Genomic DNA, 17,454 nt, shown 5'->3' with positions numbered 1-17,454 from the left:
TGTTAAATGATGGGAAAATGATTAGTTCATTGAGCTTGTAGAAAAAAATACACAAAATACACAACATTTGGGTTTTTTCTTTATAAATCATTTCATTTCTTTTGTCTTTTATGTCACATTCATTTGGTGAGAAACAAATCCTCACCTCAACAGGACACTCTTTAATCCATATTGCAAGTAACTTACACAGAAAATCCCAGATCTTATTGCTCACAATTAGGTAAACCAAAAAAATTGTTGAGTTAATTTGTTTGTCCAGAGATAAATGGAACCCATCGTCATCGTCATCATCATAATATCTTCTTTGCCATGCTTATATGGGTCAAAAGAAAGTATGTTGGGGCAAAGTTTCTATGGTTAAATGCCTTTCCTGTAACCAACCCCATCTGTTTCCAAATGCCTAATTATGAGCAATAAGATCTGAGATTTTCTGTGTAAGTTACTTGCAATATAGATTGATGAGTGTCCTGTTGAGGTGAGGATTGGTTTCTCACCTAATGAATGCGACATTACCCAGTCTATCAAACAACAGCTTGAACATGCTTACATAGAGAACTGGAAATAAATGACATTGAAAAGGAGCCCATTTGTTAACAAAGATTGCAGGTCATGTCAAGACATGTCAAGAAACCTGACATGTTTTATAGCAGACTGCAAGCAAATGGCTGTTAGTGAAGCCATTGTTCACAACCAATGAGTAAAAAGCATGTGTGGACAAAGGAAATACCAAATCACAAACACAGACATGATTGGAGCCTGGTGTCACCTCCTTGTCCACCAGTCCTCAGTCAAATCGTCCAACCCATGCTAGCATGGAAAGCGGACGTTAAACGACGACGATGATGATGATGATGATGATGATGATATATATATATATATATATATATATATATATATCATCATCATCATCATCATCATCGTCGTCATTTTTCTGAAAGAATTTGACATTTGTCCATTTTTTCTACTTACTAGGACTTTGGTGTTAGTTAATTAACTCTAAGGCCCTTAGATTCCAGACCTTGCTTCCACACCTGACATTTCCTCTCTAGTTCAGGTAGTAATTCAGTAATAAGAACAAAGTCATCAGCATAGAAGAGCTTCCAAGGGCAGCCACTCTTAAATTCCTCTGTTATACCCTGGAGGACTATGATAAACTAGAGGAGTCTGAGAATCAATCTTTGGTGAACTCCTACTTGTACACTAAATTCATTGCTATACAAACCGTAAAAGAATTATTTCTACTCTAGGCACAAAGCCTTGAAAATTTTGGTGGGAATGGGGCTAGTCGATTATATTGACCCAGTGCATAACTGGTACTTATTTCATCAACCCCGAAAGGATGAAAGGCAGAATTCAAACTCAGAACGTAGTGGCAGATGAAATACCACTTAGCATTTTGCCTGGTGTGCTAACGATTCTGCCAGCTCACCGCTTTAACAAAGTGTAAAATAATATATTCTTTTCTACTCTAAACACAAGGCCTGAAATTTTGGGGGACGGGGCCAGTCGATTAGATCAACCCCAGCATGCAACTGGTATTTAATTTATCGACCCTGAAGGGATGAAAGACAAAGTCAACCTTGGCTGAATTTGAACTCAGAACATAATGAGAGACGAAATATCACTAAGCATTTCGCCCAGCGTGCTAACAGTTCCACCATGTATTATATCTGTCATGGATTAGGCCAGTCATACATGGGCCTCTAATCTCTGCACAACAAATGACAACAAACTACAGAAGACACATTCTGCCAGTTGTTCTCAGCCAGAGTTCAAAAGACCCTTGGGCGTTCATATAAGAGTTTGTTGTTAAAAGTCATGTGCAATAAATACTTCCACAATACGAAAAATATTTTAATAATTTCTAAATATTATTTGTAATAATATTCAATTATGAAAATATAATAGGATTCTTTTAAACAGAGAATAGTTATGAGGATCTAATAGAGTAGAATAAGAATCAGAGGGGTCCATTGTTAAAAATGACTGAGAACTGCAGATGTGAACAATGAAACCAAGCAAAATGTATCACCAGCTGGACATCTGATGGGTAAACTTTGTTTTAAATCATCATTACTTAAATTTGATGGTTGTACAAAATGCTGTTAAGTTTTAGGAAAAGACTGAAATGTTTCTAATTCTAGTTACCACACATAAACATACATCAGACTATTTACTTCTACAATAAACAAGTATGTAGAAATCCTAAAAAAAGAACAGGGTGTGTGTGCAGAGAGAGAGGGAGAGTGTGTGTTGGATATATACAAATAAACTTTAGTAGACCATAATAGATGATCTAATGTAATGTTATGCAGTTTTTACTGACTTTTAACTTTCTCAATTCTTTTTCAGATATACCAACAGGAAACGAAAAGGCATGCCAAGATTTTAGCTCTAGCTGCCAACCACAGTAACTTGGATACTGCCAGCTTTTTGAATATGACCGGGTTCTTCATATTCGGGGTTGGGAAAGTGTTGGACATGTCGTTTGTAGCCAGAGGAGAAAATCATTCTCAGCAGTCAGACATCATTTCAATGGCCAAGTTCAACCAGCAGATCCAGGCCATCATCAATAACTCCACTGAGTTAATAAGGACTACTTCCAAGCAGTTAAAGATAGCAGAATCCATTATCAGAAGTGTAGTGCAAGTGGGTATCAGGTAAAGGCCTACATGATAAGTAAGGGTCAGTTCATGTATCACAAGACCCAGGCAAATTATGTAATCATGTGATTCCCAGTATCACTTGACCTTCTAGTGTGCCGTATTTGAACTTGGAGCATCATCAAAGGGATAAGAATTAGCCAACAGTTCTGCAGTGCCACAGACATGTTGGGGTGGGGGTAGGATCTTCTGTTGTGGGTGTGGCAGAAGACATTGTCAGAGGATACCTGATGGCAGTTGTTTCCATGGCTGCATTGGGGCCTTCATTAGGGTTCAGAGTGGTTTTATTTCTTTGATGTATCGACTTGAACATCTGCGTTATTTTGCTGGGTGTATCCATTGCTACTGTTTGGTATTCTGGCTTTTTCTTCTTTGGTTTTATTCTCAGTTGCCTGGCACATCCTGAGTGTACGTGAGTGGTTGGTGGTGGTGGTTGGTGATGGTGGTGGTTGGTGATGGTGGTGTTGGTGGTGGAAGGTCTCTTGGGGCAGGATGCATATAATGTAACTCAAACCTAACTCAATTTCAAGTACAGTCAACTTTAAAAGCAATAAATAGCAAACAAAGTCTTGAGAAAACATAAGAAGAAAAATATTTATTAAAGTATAATTTCATGGCTTCAGTTATTGGAAAGTTAACACATAGCACATCCAAAATGTATGTAAAATTGTAGAAGTGAAATTACAAAACAGACATGGTGCTGGTCTTTCAGTCTAAAAATCTCGAATTCAAATCCACAGAGCTGTAGCATGTCTGTGAGTGATTTTATACCAGTCAGTCAGGTGGCCCGTTTCTGAATATGGTCTACGATTTTCGTGTGTGCACTATCCCGGATGTAAAAGCAATACTCCATGCTGGGCGTCACCTGAGCTTTGTAGTGTTCAATTTAACATCAACTCTTACCTCTCTCTGGTATGCCTTTAGCAGAATCTAGGCTTTGGAAAACAATCAGGCAAAGTCTCTGCTCTGGGAATAACTTCTTCACTTCCTCGCTTCAGTGCCCTTGAAAAGGGTCGTGAGCATTGCTTTTCCTTCCCTATATCATATGCAGTGAACGTGGTTGCATTTTGTTCCCCAAGAATTCACAGAAGATGGTAAACAACAAAAGCTAAAAACTCATTTAAAAAGCTAATCTATAAGGTGTTTCAAAATCCACATATACCTTTAATGCACAACACCCGGCCCTTTTTACTCAAATAGTTGGAAGCTGAGATGATCCTTATTTCTTCCTCCCTTTTTCCCTACTGCATCCTACATAAACTGTTTTTCAGTGGAAACAGTTCAATATCAAAATTTGTGAGATTCTCAAGTCATCTAATAATCAAAGCACCAAATACTATATTTATACAAGAGTGAGCATGTATGTGTACATATACGTATATGAGTATACCTGTATGTATATGTGTGTGTGTGTGTGTAACCAGAACTAAGTCATAATTTCATGTGCTTCAAAAACAGAAATTTTGTCATTTATACAGGTGTTTGTAGAGAGTATCTGTCAAACCAATGACAACATGGAAAAATAAAAACAAACAATAAACTGATAATGAAGATAAGGAGATAGAGTGGTGTGAGAAGAGAATGGGGAAGGCGCAGGAATGCGAGATAGAAGCGGTGTGAGAAGAGAATGGAGAAGGAGCAGCAATGCATTTGCACTGACATAAAATGCTATCAAGAACATTTGTTTCTATAACATAATACAAAATGCAACAAGATGTTTGCTTTTATTTTGCTATCTGTATCAAGAATCCGGGTTATATCTCTTAATATAACAGTTTCCTTATCTGTCTTGTTCATCAAATGATTCCAATTTCTAATTATTGGAGATTTCATTTGTTTATTTCTTTAGCTTTCATTTTATCATCTTCAATTTAGTGTCTTTTGCTAGAAGAATAAAGGCAACAGCATGCCAATTGATATGGAAAACCTCAGCAGAAAATCTGTTTTATCTTTCACTCCTTTTGCCATTCCATTATCTAACATGATCCTGGTTTTATTTTGCTGATAATTTATGTATTCAAATTTCTCAAAACTGAAAGAAGTAACTTCAGAATTTGATAATTTAGAACACAGAGAAACAAGAATGAATGCAAAAAAAAAAAAAATAATAATAATGACAACAGAGATTCCTTCTGTTCCATACTTCTTCTTGTCTTTTGTTCTATAGTTATTCTATTCACAATTCTTCTATTCACCAGTTCTTTAGATTTTTTTAGCCACCTATTCTTTAGCATTGAAGTTTTCAGTTCTTTCTCCTTTGGGTAGAAAGATCATAGTTGTTCTGCTGCTGCTATTCACACGGTGACATTATGCCATAGTGGAAGTTATGATAAAAAGGTAATGATGATAAAGCCTTCAAATGTTCTTTCCATCACCACAATACACTACTAACTAAGGTGTAACAATGTTATTTTTCTCATGTAAGAATTTAATTCCATACAAGTTTAACATTACAAGCAGATGTTAATTAGATGTCACTTAGTGCTTAGACTTCTATACGATGCCTATTTACAACTGGGTCTTCTGTTTACGGCTGACTTTAACAATACAATAGAGCAAAACCACTGATGTGACACAAACCCTTTGTCAGCAGGTCAGCACAAACCCTATTAACATGGCCAGTTTTTATGCTCCTTCAGTTATTTCAGTTAGCATAAACCCTTAGCATATAGCCTGAAGAAAGAGTTCAAAATCAAGTTCAGAGCAATGGCTTTCTAATGAAGAAGAAAGTATGAACAGCTTATAAGTACAGTGTATTGTCTGCTACAACCATTCTGCCATACAGAACATCCATCCACACCTGCCATCTCTGGTTTCTTGGGTACAGGTTTTATAGCATGCTGAATGAAAGACTATCAGCCCGTCACTCACCCTTTCTCCATTTCTTGGAGGGAACAGTCACTGAGTGGCCCTTCATAATCCATTCATGACATGGTCAATTCTGAGAGAGAGAGAGAGAGAATCAACCCGAGTACTTGACTGGAACTTCGTTTATTGACTTCAGAATGATGGAAAGCAAAGTTAACTGTGGCAGGATATGAACTCAGAACACAAAGAACTAGAACAGTTGTTGCAAAGCATTTGTCTAATGTTCCAATAATTCTGCCAATCAACCACTTTAATTAAATCTGTGCATGAAGCAATAAAGAATTACTGCTTTAAGCAAGGAAAAACCTTAAGTGACACAAAGGTAACATCATCTGATAAAGGAAGTATTGAGATACCTGAGGGAACCGATACTGAGTCTTTCTCACCTGACACAAGGCTTTACACTGAAAGGAAAATGGGAACAGTAGCATTCAGGTTTTTCCCAAGTGGCATAATGAATTGAAACAGTATTACAATCTCACCTGGAAGCTGACTGCCTACTCTACACAGCTGGATAAATAAAAGTAAGCTGCCAATGAAGTTATGTCACAAAATATAATGCAAATTAGATTCAGAATGTAACCTTCTAGTACACCTGAAGTTATAGTACGTAGTATGAGGCATTACTTTTTCAGAGATGCTTCAGAGAGGCTAACACAGTTCAATAAGATCATTCAAAAACATATCAGAAGAGCATGTTGAGAAATTTCGCAAACCTTAAAATATATATAAATAAATAAATGTAATGAATGACAATAATTGGCAGAATTGTTAGAGAGCTAAGGAAAACATTTTGTGGTATTTCTTCTGGCTCTTTATATTCTGAGTTTACATCCTGCCGAAGCTAACTTTGCCTTTCCTCCATATGGTACTAATAAAATAAAGTACTAAAAGGCAGTAAGTTGGCAGAAATGTTAGCACACCAGGCAAAATGCTTAGCTGGATTTCGTCTGTCTTAACGTTCTGAGTTCAAATTCTACCGAGGTTGACTTTGCCCTTTATCCTGTCAGGGTCGATAAATTAAGTACCAGTTGCATACTGAGGTTGATCTAATTGACTGGCCCCCACCCCCAAAATTTCGGGCCTTGTGCCTAAAGTAGAAAAGAATGTTTTAGAAGGCTGCGAGCGGGCAGAAGGGTTAGCACACCAGACATTTACTTAATGTGTTTTGCAGTGAAACCCAACCTGAAATAATTACATTGTTATAATGCAAACTGCTTTACCACACAGCAATACCTACACCTATTTTAAAGTTATTTGAAAAACAGTTTTTGTTAGGGGCAGGGTACCACTCTGAGGTGTAGGAAGAAAAACCAAAGCAGTTTAACAGAAAATGCAGAAAATAATTCACAAGAAAAAAAAAATAAGGTTAAAGAGTTGGAACAAGGCAAAACAGTGGATTTATTATGAGAATCCATAAGTAGGGTAAAAATGGAGAGTAGCAATCATTTGTGTTTGGCTATCCGTGGGCATGTATTATATATATATATATATATATATATATATATATATAAGAGTGTATTACGAGATTATATTTTATCCAATGATATTAGTGTATTCTTCTAAGCTGATGTGCATAAGAAGCATTAATGTCTCTTTAAATGATAGTCAAACAAGAAAATAAATGGATTAGAAACAATCTTGTCTCATTGAAGCCAGCAAAGATGCCAGCTGTGAAGATCAGACAGGCAATAGCGAATAAAGCAATTGAGAACATAAAGGTTGGGGAAGATTTAGGACTTTACTTAAAAAAATCAAGATGAGTTATTGTAATATTAATCAGTTACATATCAAATCAAATATAGCGTCTGTATCATCAAATATTTCAATAGAAAGTAAAATGCATAATGAAACGACCTGGAGTTAATGAATTTGTTTATAACGACATACGGGTGTTTGGGTTAAATCTGACAGCATTTTACATCTCATTTTTTACCAGAACAGCTTGATGTATTGGTGAACAGTCAACAGCAGTGGAGAGCATAATGATTGAAGTTGCAATTGAGAAAAAGTTAGGTGACATGGTGGACTTGAAGCCAATCAAATATTGGAAAAGAATCACCTGTATCATAATAATTCACACCAGGTATCAAAATGCCAACGTTACGACTGCTGTTCAATGCTCTGTGAACACCGTAAAGGCTGTCAGATTGATATGGATATGTCCCACCTATCATGAAAACCAAGTTCTCCCAAACTGTGATGGCCATTGGGTGTGACCCCAGTGAGGATGATGTCATGCCAACCCACATCTTTGGACAGTGCCTCAATTCAGATGGCTAAACAAAGCTGCTAGAGGCTGTAGTCAAATCCTGGCTGGAGAGGGTTGCTACTGGAAGGCCATATGGAGCAAGATTTAGTTCCTTGCCATTGCTACAAAAAGAGTCAGAAGTAGTTTTCAAAGAATTTCTATAACTTCACCAATCCCCATTTTTGACCCCCTAATTCCCTGTATGGTAATCCCATGGAGAAAGCCATCAACTATTCTGCCTGCAACACCAAGGTCAAGCTGGTGGCAAAGATCAAAGAGGTGTTTGAGGATCTTCCCAGGGACACAATGAGGAATGTGTGTACCAGGTTTTGGAGCAGGCTTGAGGCTGTGGTGGAAGCAGAGGACAGCTACTTTGAATAAATTGTTATCTCCTAGGGACAATCTAGTTGACATTTTTTGATTTTTTAAAAACATTTTTATTTTCTGGATGGAATCTTGTACTTTCTTTTCCTTTTATACAAACTATCATATTTAGCCCAAACACAAAAAGCAGTTCCTGCATCAGTGACAATTTTATGAAGTTGTGGTGCACTTTGCTAAATTTTTGTTGTTTTTCTTGAGACATTGCACTCATCAGCTAATTAGTAATTAAACAATATTTTAGTAAGCCGCCAGTCTCAAAGCTTAAGCAAGTGTTCTTACTCTTCATCCCTTCTCTGTCCTCTAATCTTTATTCCCTTTGTCCTCCAAATTACCTTCTCTTTTTAACTGTCACCTCTTCTCCCACCCTTCAAAATTCCATCTTTCTTACAATTCCCATTAATTTCTTTTAAATTCACTCTCTTTAGTTTCCAGCTCTCTTTTCTTTTTCTCTTTTTTTTTTTATTTATCTTGCCTCTACTCTCTTCACCTTTTCTGTTTCATGCTTATTACTCTTCTCTCTCTTTCTCTCTCTCTCTTTTATTTTCTTCTTTCTCTTTTCTAACTCCTATCACTTCCCTTTCCCTCCTAGTTTTACACTCTTTCTATTGCATCCCTTTCGTTTTATTTTCCTCGTCCCTATTCACCTCCCCACCCCCACCCCCATCTAGACTTCACTTACCACCAATTAACAGACTGGTGCATACACCCTTGGTGGGGCAGTTTTTGTTGAATACTGAATATCAGTGCCCACCCCACACAAATAATGGAGCAATGATTAAAAGTAAAGGCAATGCCTGACCCTGCTTTGTGCAGCAGAACAGAAAGCAGGCAGCGGTGCGTCATTGCAGCTGTTAGCATTCAACACACACAAACGTACCCATTCCCATATACACATACACACCAAAATGCAAGCACACCCATCTCTCTCTCTCTCACACACACACACAATGTGAATAAATTGTATGAACACTCCAAGAGTTTGCCTTTTCAGCAGACACAGAGGTCAGGGGTTAAACAGAAAATAGTTAAGGTCGAGTTTCACTATGAATACATGAGCATATTTTCTTTGTCTAAAGAAATACAATGCATCTCCTAATATATATTTCTCTTCAGCTTTTTTATTTTTATTCTTCTCAGAGAGTTGATTGAATTGACTCCCCATGTAGTACTTTGTTAATTCTAGAGTAAAAGTTTCATGAATTGACTCCCCATGTAGTACTTTGTTAATTCTAGAGTAAAAGTTTCATGAATTGACTCCCCATGTAGTACTTTGTTAATTCTAGAGTAAAAGTTTCATGAATTCTTAAGAGTTAGTTACAACAGGATCATTATCATCATCATCATCATTTAACATCCACTTTCCATGCTGGCATGGGTAGGACAATCTGACTGAGAACTCACAAGCCGGGAGGCTGCACCGGGCTCCAGTCTGACCTGGCAAGGTTTCTACAACTGGATGCCCTTCCTAACGCCAACCACTCTGAGAGTGTAGTGGGTGCTTTTTACATGCCAATAGCATGGGAGCCAGCCAGGGAGCACTGGCATTGACCAAGTTAGATGGTGCTTTTTATGTGCCACCAACACAGGGAGCCAGTCAGGTGACACTGGCATCAACCCATGCTTCACTACATTCCACCAGCATGGGTGCCAGTATAGATGCAGTAATTAAATATATCAAAGACACTTCATATACAAGAAGTTTGGCCCTTGATCGGCTCTGATCAAACAGAACAATAACCAAAGAAACTCAGCCTTGACCATTCCAATTTTTATTCAGACACAGTGTAACAAAGACTACACTATCTGATGTGCCTGTATCTAAAAAGAATGTGGATGGGATATGAGGAAGAATTGGCAGCTATTTCAAGCAGACTGAGTGATTGTACTAACAATATATTGCCCACTATATTTGAGAATTTGCAAAATACATACAGGAACACCTCTATGACTAAGATGCTTCACAACTAAATGGTACTTGGTTTGATCCCATAACTCAGGGTGTTGTGCATATCACCTTGAGCAAGTATTACAAGCAAGTGAAATTTGGTAGATGGAAACTGTGCAGAAGCTTGTCATGTGTGTGTGTCTGTAGTTGTGGCAGATACTGGTGTCACGCAACTGGCACCCATGCTGGTGGCATGTAAATGCACCCATTACACTCTCGGAGTGGTTGGCATTAGAAACCATGCCAGATCAGACTGGAGTCTGGTGCAGCCCCTCAGCTTACCAGCCCTGGTCAAACCATCCAGCCTATGCCACCATAGACAACGGACATTAAAAGATGATGATTATGATGATGGAGACACCAAAATCTTTTAAGTGCTAAGGGCCTCAATGGGTCTTAATCCAACCCTACCTACACAAAACTCACTCATCACTTTCTAGACCCTACACAAAACCCTGTCTTTGCCAAAACTGCAGCCTGTGCATGCTTTTCTTACAAAGAGTAACCTAAAAATATTCAAGCTAAGCATAGACCATATCAATTCTATGAGGCCCTCAAAAGTCATGGGCTTTGTTAGTCTGCACTTAACTAACTCGAAAAAGAAAGCATAGGAATTATACAAATTTTAAGTAGATACATTTTTGGTTATTCTTTTGTTGATTGTGTCCTTGCTAAATTTTCCCAGTAATAAGAGCCTTCATCATTATCTTAAATGAACTCTTCAATAAATTCAAGTTTCCAGAGATAATGTAATTTCAAATATTTAATGGATTTTTACAATAATGGATTTGATACTGAAGCAAGTAAACTTTTAATTCTAAAGATAGATGAGCAATTTAAGAAACTACTAATATCATATCAATATTACTTTTTTTTTTTTTTTTTTCAATAATTATGAAGGGGTTTAGGTAGTGAATTCTTAAATTATAAATAAATAGAAAACCCTAAAGAATTCTTTGGCCTTTTTATTTCAAAAAATTATAATCATAATATACTTTATCCTTAAATTCAGAAAATGCTAGATATTATGAAAGTTCACACAACATTTGCTATTTCAAACTGCTATATTTTAATGACAGAACAACTATAACAACCTGATAAGCTATCCATAGGAAGAGCTTGAATATACAGCTGGCTGACAACTAGACCTTCCTTGAGGGTCAACTCACACAATATACAAAGTGGTATCAAAAGGTTCCCAGACAGGGTATGTTTAATAAAAATTAACTTATTTACCTAAGTTTTAACATCATCTCCTTCGAAATTGTGACCTTGTGCAGCAATACATCAGTCCCAGAGTTCCTGTCACTTTTGAAATCTGGCTACCTTGCACTGCACATACAACCATGTGCTACCATCTGCTGGTCTGCTGCAGAACTAGTCTGGTACCACCTCGAATCACACATTAGTCAACTGCCCCATCAACAACGTGGAGACACAGGCTCTCACAGTATACAATTTGTAGTAAATACAGTAGATTTTACATTTCAAAGCAATTCACAAGCTGCACATCAGCATCAAAGAGCACAGTTATACAAATGCATCCTCCATCAAAATACATCTGGAAAGATGTCATAACGAAGCTATCACAGTTATTACCAGCCAGAGAATGATATTGGAAACTTAGGATTAATGAGGCTGTTCTGATTAATAAAATTTAATCCATCTATTAACAACAGACATTATATGGGTTCTGCTGATCAGCTGATTTAACATAATCAGTTCACATGTTCCACAGACCCGACTCCCCAATCTTTGCATTTGAAAAATAACTGATTAGTTATTTTGATCAGTGCAGACAGACTGAGCTCATCCTCCGTTTTATTCATAAGGGATTTCTAAATTAAAAATAAGAAAAAAAAAAAAAAAAACACAAATCATTGTTCTTGATTTGCTTTGATTTTGCTTCCCTTTATGCTTTATTTCTAAACTTGCATTGTAGTGGCTTTCTTAAACACTATTGCTCTGCTTCACAATGCTTCATATTAACTGTAATATTTTTGAACATAATTTTTTAAAGTAAATAATTATTATTAATAGCCCATATTTTCCATTTATAATTAAATGCTAGAGTTTTCTTCACAGGCCTAAACAATGATTTTTATAGATCAAAGGCAAAAGCAGAGACAGAAAAGCAATGAAAGCCACTTAACACAAACCTCCATTTCCTTGTCCTCTCTTCTCACATCAAATATTCATCTTTATTCCAAAGCTGTAACAAAGACAAACCAATGAGAGAGCCTCGATGTGGTTATGTAAATTACTAAAAATAGCTGCCATATAGCCCTTAAAATACATCCTAACATCATTAAAACAGGTTGCATTGATAAAGTAATCCAAGACACAGTATGTCTCAAAAAAAGGTTGGGATGGTCATGGCTGGAATTCTTCTGAACTCTGTTCGGAAGTAGCTTACACAGCACTAAATAACCATAAAGCCTATCAAAACAAGAACAAAATTCAAGTCATTCGGCAATTCTGCTTTCTCTACATCAGTATTCGTAGACTTAGCCTAATTTTAATATTACATGTGATTTCCTTTTAAGATATACATATTCAAAATGAAAGGCCACCAGAACATGACTTGAATTTTGTTCTTGTTTTGATAGGCTTTATGGTTATAAACATCAGCATATTGTTAAATGATTAGAGGTAATCCCCAATGTTATTGTTTCGGGTGTGTCATGTCTCTGCTTTATTGATTACCTCAACCCTCACAGGAATATAAGTGCAGTGTGGCAGTGTGGGGTTTTTGGGGTTTCTCTTTGGTCTAGTTTGTTCCTGCATTGAGATTGATTAGACATGAAGTAGCAGGAAACAATATGCTGATGTTTTTATTAAAGGTTCACATATAAACTGGAGCTTTCATATTCTTTTCTACTATAGGCACAAAGCCTGAAATTTGGTAGTGGTGGTGGTGGTGGGGGCAGTCAATTAGATCGACCTCAGTACACAACTGGCACTTAATTTATCAACCCCGAAAGGATAAAAGGTAAAGTCGACCTTGGCGAAGGAGCTTTCATATTCTGGCAAATGTCTGTTAGAGGTCTTTTTTACAGATGAATCCTTCATGCAAATACTCTTTATATACATATAAACCATGGAGAGAAAAATATTGCCTGTGCAAAACTTGTTAGATATATTTTATATATTTGATACTTCTAAAGCATTTGTAAATATTACAAACCAGGTAGTAGGATAGTGTACATATTCTGGAATGCATGATTTTGTATTCTCATTAATTCCTTTCAACCACATAGCAACAAATGTGAGGAGCTATTCTTGTTTGTATTTCATTCTGAAATTCCTTAACAGTTTTGATATTGATTACTGTTAATGTTTACATTAAATCTTGAATTTTTCAGTTCATAATTAGGACTTATTAAAAGCTAACTTATTGAATAAATATTTTTATTTCCATTCTGCCATTATTAAATGGCTTTTTATCATGCTGTGTTTGCAATAATAATAAAATAAGTCCACAATGCATCTGCTCTTTAAGTACACAACAGTATGTAAGTGAATATGCAAGTTCAAGTCTTCAGATTTTGTTATAACTGTACATCATGGCTCACCAGTATTACCGAAGTAGTATGCTATAAAATTTAGGATGGAAAATTGCAAGTGGGTTTCAATCACAGCCCTTGTTTTCTGTACATGACTAAACAATTGCTTAGAAACACTGTAAACATAACATTACTCCAGCCACAAAGGAGAAATTATGTTAGTTATCATATCATTAAGGTTTTTAAGCTTTTGAGATTTTACAGCTCTAATAAGATGGTAATCTATGAGTTAAGTTGCTGTGAGGGTTGGTATGATTTAGTAGTATTGGCAAAATGGAAGATATTAGGGATTGAATATTACTAACAGTAGTAGTCGGAGGAATTGATGAAGTTGACCTGTTAGAAACATTATTGCAAGGTACCATCTGTAGAAGATGGAGAAGCTAGTGATGTCAGCCTATTGATAATATTATCAAGATTAGCAGATGTGCTTAGGAAAGGATATTCAGTACAACTGATACTAAGCTCTTTTCATCTTCACATTTAATCAAGCCTGTGTTTCTGCCAGTATGAACCAGATAGTGTGCAACTGAGGAAATTTATTGTACTGTTTTCATAATGAATCATTGGTCCAACCTCATAAAAAAGGTTTTCTACTATTTTTAATTGTCTGGAAGTAATTTCACAACTGGAGGTAATTTGTTTGCACCAAATGCATTATAATGGTTGAAAAGGATCTTCAGCAAACATTCCAGTAGGTGGGTTTTAATCTTTTAATGCAGCCTTAATTATCTGTACAGTTCCTTCTGCTTCAACATTAGATTATGGTCCATAGACAGAAATTCCAATTTTCTTGCAACTAAGTCAGTTTAACCAGTTTTTTGAGTGAATAAATTCTGGTTCATTAAATGATAGCACTGTCACTGGAACAATCAAATATTTCCTAGGTCCTACTGGACTTGTAAAGGCCTCAAGCCAACGAGTTGTTGAGTCACCAATGATCAATTCCTATGTAACCCATTTCTCAGGGCTATGATTCAGGATATTTAGTATTATAAGGGTTGCATTTAAATCTGTCACAAGAGCTGAAGAATTCAATATCTCTACCAAAATTAGACAACCAAACACAGGCTCTTGCTTTCTTCAGTACTTGTTGTACAGCCATTTGTATATTATAAACTCAAGAAAGAACTTTTGCTCAACAAGGTTTAGGGACAGATAAGGTGTTGGATGAGAAAAGGTTTTTGAATTTGAGTTAATTAAGTGTATTATACAATCAACATATATTCTAATTTACCATCTTTCATTTTCATCCCATTAATTGGTGATGCATTCTTGATACCTTAAGACAGACATGGAATTATAATTCCTGTTACCACCAAATTGTAATGGCCATTTTCAACCTCCTATTTTTCAAACTCTACAGAAAAAAAGTTTAGCATTCTAATACTTTATTAGTGGTAGAAAATCAAAGACTACAGTTAATCCAGTTAATCAAGGACACCAGTTAATCCAAAGGTATAAGGGTTATTAACCACAATAAAGCTTAAGTATTGCTTTTATCTCCAAGACAAATAAAGCTGTTGTAGTGCCAGCTACCTCTAGTTTGGAATCGTCATTAGTTAAATGCCCATAAGCAGGTTTGGTGATTAACGATAAATTTGTTAACAGTGAAGCCCGAATGATGAAGTAAGCTGTACCAATATCCAGTGGTCTTTGAACTGGGTGTTCATTCAATTTACACTTAATCTAATGTAAATTATCATATGTAGTATAATCAACATTCAGAAATACTTCCTCATTGTTAGTCTAATTAGAGCTCATACTCTTAACATTATAGAATGACTTAGAACATAATGGCTTTTACCTGCAGAATTTTCTGAAATGGCAAAATTTATTACATGTAAAGAATTTCTTCCTATAAGCAAAGTAGAAGTTAGAAGGATGTGATGATCCATAAATACTGCAAAAAATAACCTGGCTTTGTTCAGCTACTTGTTTAAACTTTCCTTGACAATAATCTTTACTAATAATAGTGTAAAATATTTCTGTTAGAACTTGGCAGTATGACTGTAAATGCCCAATGATTGCAATATCACAACAATACTAACCAACTTTGACAGGGATGCTTTAAGCAAGCTCTCAGACAATGAAGAATCTATTTTTGTCTGAGCACAATTGATTCTATTAATAAAAACCAATTTTTCAAGCTCTGCTTCTGGGTCAGCTTTTATTACAGACAATTTAAATAAAGAAGCATGCATATTGAGCCTTAGCAGGAAATCATTAACTGCTTCTCCTTGCTTGTTGCTTTAAGTCCAAAACTTTTAACCTGTCAAAAATAAGTTGTGTTTTTTTTTAGCTGCACATTTTATATCTTCAAATGATCAATCTTGAATTGTTCTAAGATATAGAACATTTTCCAGTTTGATTACTGGTACTGCATAATGCATGTAACTTTAGCTTAACTAATTCAAGCTTAGTATCATCAGTAGACAGTTTTGAGGTAAGCTGTATTAACTATGCATCTGTTTCTTCAGCATTAGCAAGGTTTAGGTGTTTATTAGACTCCATTTTAGTGTTGTTGGCTGTTGATTAGACATGCAAATCTTTCTTGCCTATTGTTGTATCTATGATAATTAAATAAGTGCCTCAGTATGGCCAGTTCAATGACTGAAACTATTAACAGAATAAAAGAATAAAAAGAATGCTGAACAAAACCAATGTGACTAAACACCACCTAGACAACAATACTTCTACTTCTTCAGGTTACAGAAAGTTAATAATTTCAAATCTTCTGATGTCTGTTTATAACTGTATATCACAGTTCACCAGGGTTATCCAAGCAGCACAACAAAAAATTTATTTGAGAAAGACAACAACAAGCATATTTTATGAACGCCTCTTGTTTACTGTACGTGAGTATGTATTAATAATGGAATAAAAATATACTTTGAACAGGTTTGGTTGTGTGATTAAGAAGTTTGCTCTTAATCAAATGGCTTCAGGTTCAGTATCACTGCACAGAATCTTGGGCAAGTGTCTTCTGCTCTCTCTCTCTCTCTCTCTCTCTCTCTCTCTCTCTCTCTCTCTCTCTCTCTCTCTCTCTCTCTCTGTATATATAGTTAAATAAGATTCAGGTAAAGACTGTGCAGAATGCTATGCAAAGCTTGTCCACAGTTATTGGCTACCTGATGTCATCATACAGTAGAAATGCTCCTGTTACTGGATATACATCAGGAATTCCATAGTACCCATAGTGTTTATATAAATAGATGAATAATAGAAAATGGAATGAATAACATTCTTTATTCAAAATCACTGCAATTGTTTTGACACATTTTTACACCTGTGGTACATTAGTGTAATCATCATCATCCATCCAAGGTGTAAAACGCACCTCCTCGAGGGATTGTGTAAATAAGTCCTTCACTAGATTTGTTTTTTTGTTTCTGTGAAGAATCTAAATTACCTCGTCTTCTGCAACAAAACAAGCAGCCCCATTCTACACTCGAAGCAGTTTCTGTTTAAAGTTAATTTATTACTGTCAGGTTTTTATATGCATTTTTGAAACAACTGACAAGACATGGGGGTAACCAATAGAGAATGTGAAGCATGTAATTCAAAATTTTTCAAATTCAAAATACAAAAGATAAAAAAGAGAAATTTACATCTTTATTTAATAATGATGCAGTTCTGCATCATGTAAAATTTACATAAAGAAGTCATTTTTTAAGATCTTTATATCAACAAAACAAATAAATATTTCTAGATTTATCCATCAAACTGGGCTCGTAGAAAAAAAATGCTCAAATTTCAGTACAAAAACAGTGGGAA

At 35.8% G+C, this 17,454-nt stretch overlaps 1 long non-coding RNA gene across 1 annotated transcript in view; it reads left to right on the top strand.

Moving 5' to 3' along the window:
- The window catches only part of LOC106867976 (uncharacterized), an 18,534-nt gene extending 13,940 nt beyond the window's left edge, over window positions 1-4,594 (top strand). Inside the window, exon 2 of the long non-coding RNA XR_001409205.3 lies at window positions 2,353-4,594. This is a non-coding gene — a long non-coding RNA (uncharacterized LOC106867976). The remainder of the gene's footprint in view (window positions 1-2,352) is intronic.
- The last annotated feature ends 12,860 nt before the right edge of the window (window positions 4,595-17,454 follow it).

The sequence above is a fragment of the Octopus bimaculoides genome, chromosome 11 (assembly GCF_046866305.1).
Source record: "Octopus bimaculoides isolate indiv1 chromosome 11, ASM4686630v1, whole genome shotgun sequence".
NCBI classification, from domain to species: Eukaryota; Metazoa; Mollusca; class Cephalopoda; order Octopoda; family Octopodidae; genus Octopus; species Octopus bimaculoides.
The sequence above is the reverse complement of the archived record's forward strand: the minus strand, read 5'-3'. Positions and strand labels throughout refer to the sequence as shown.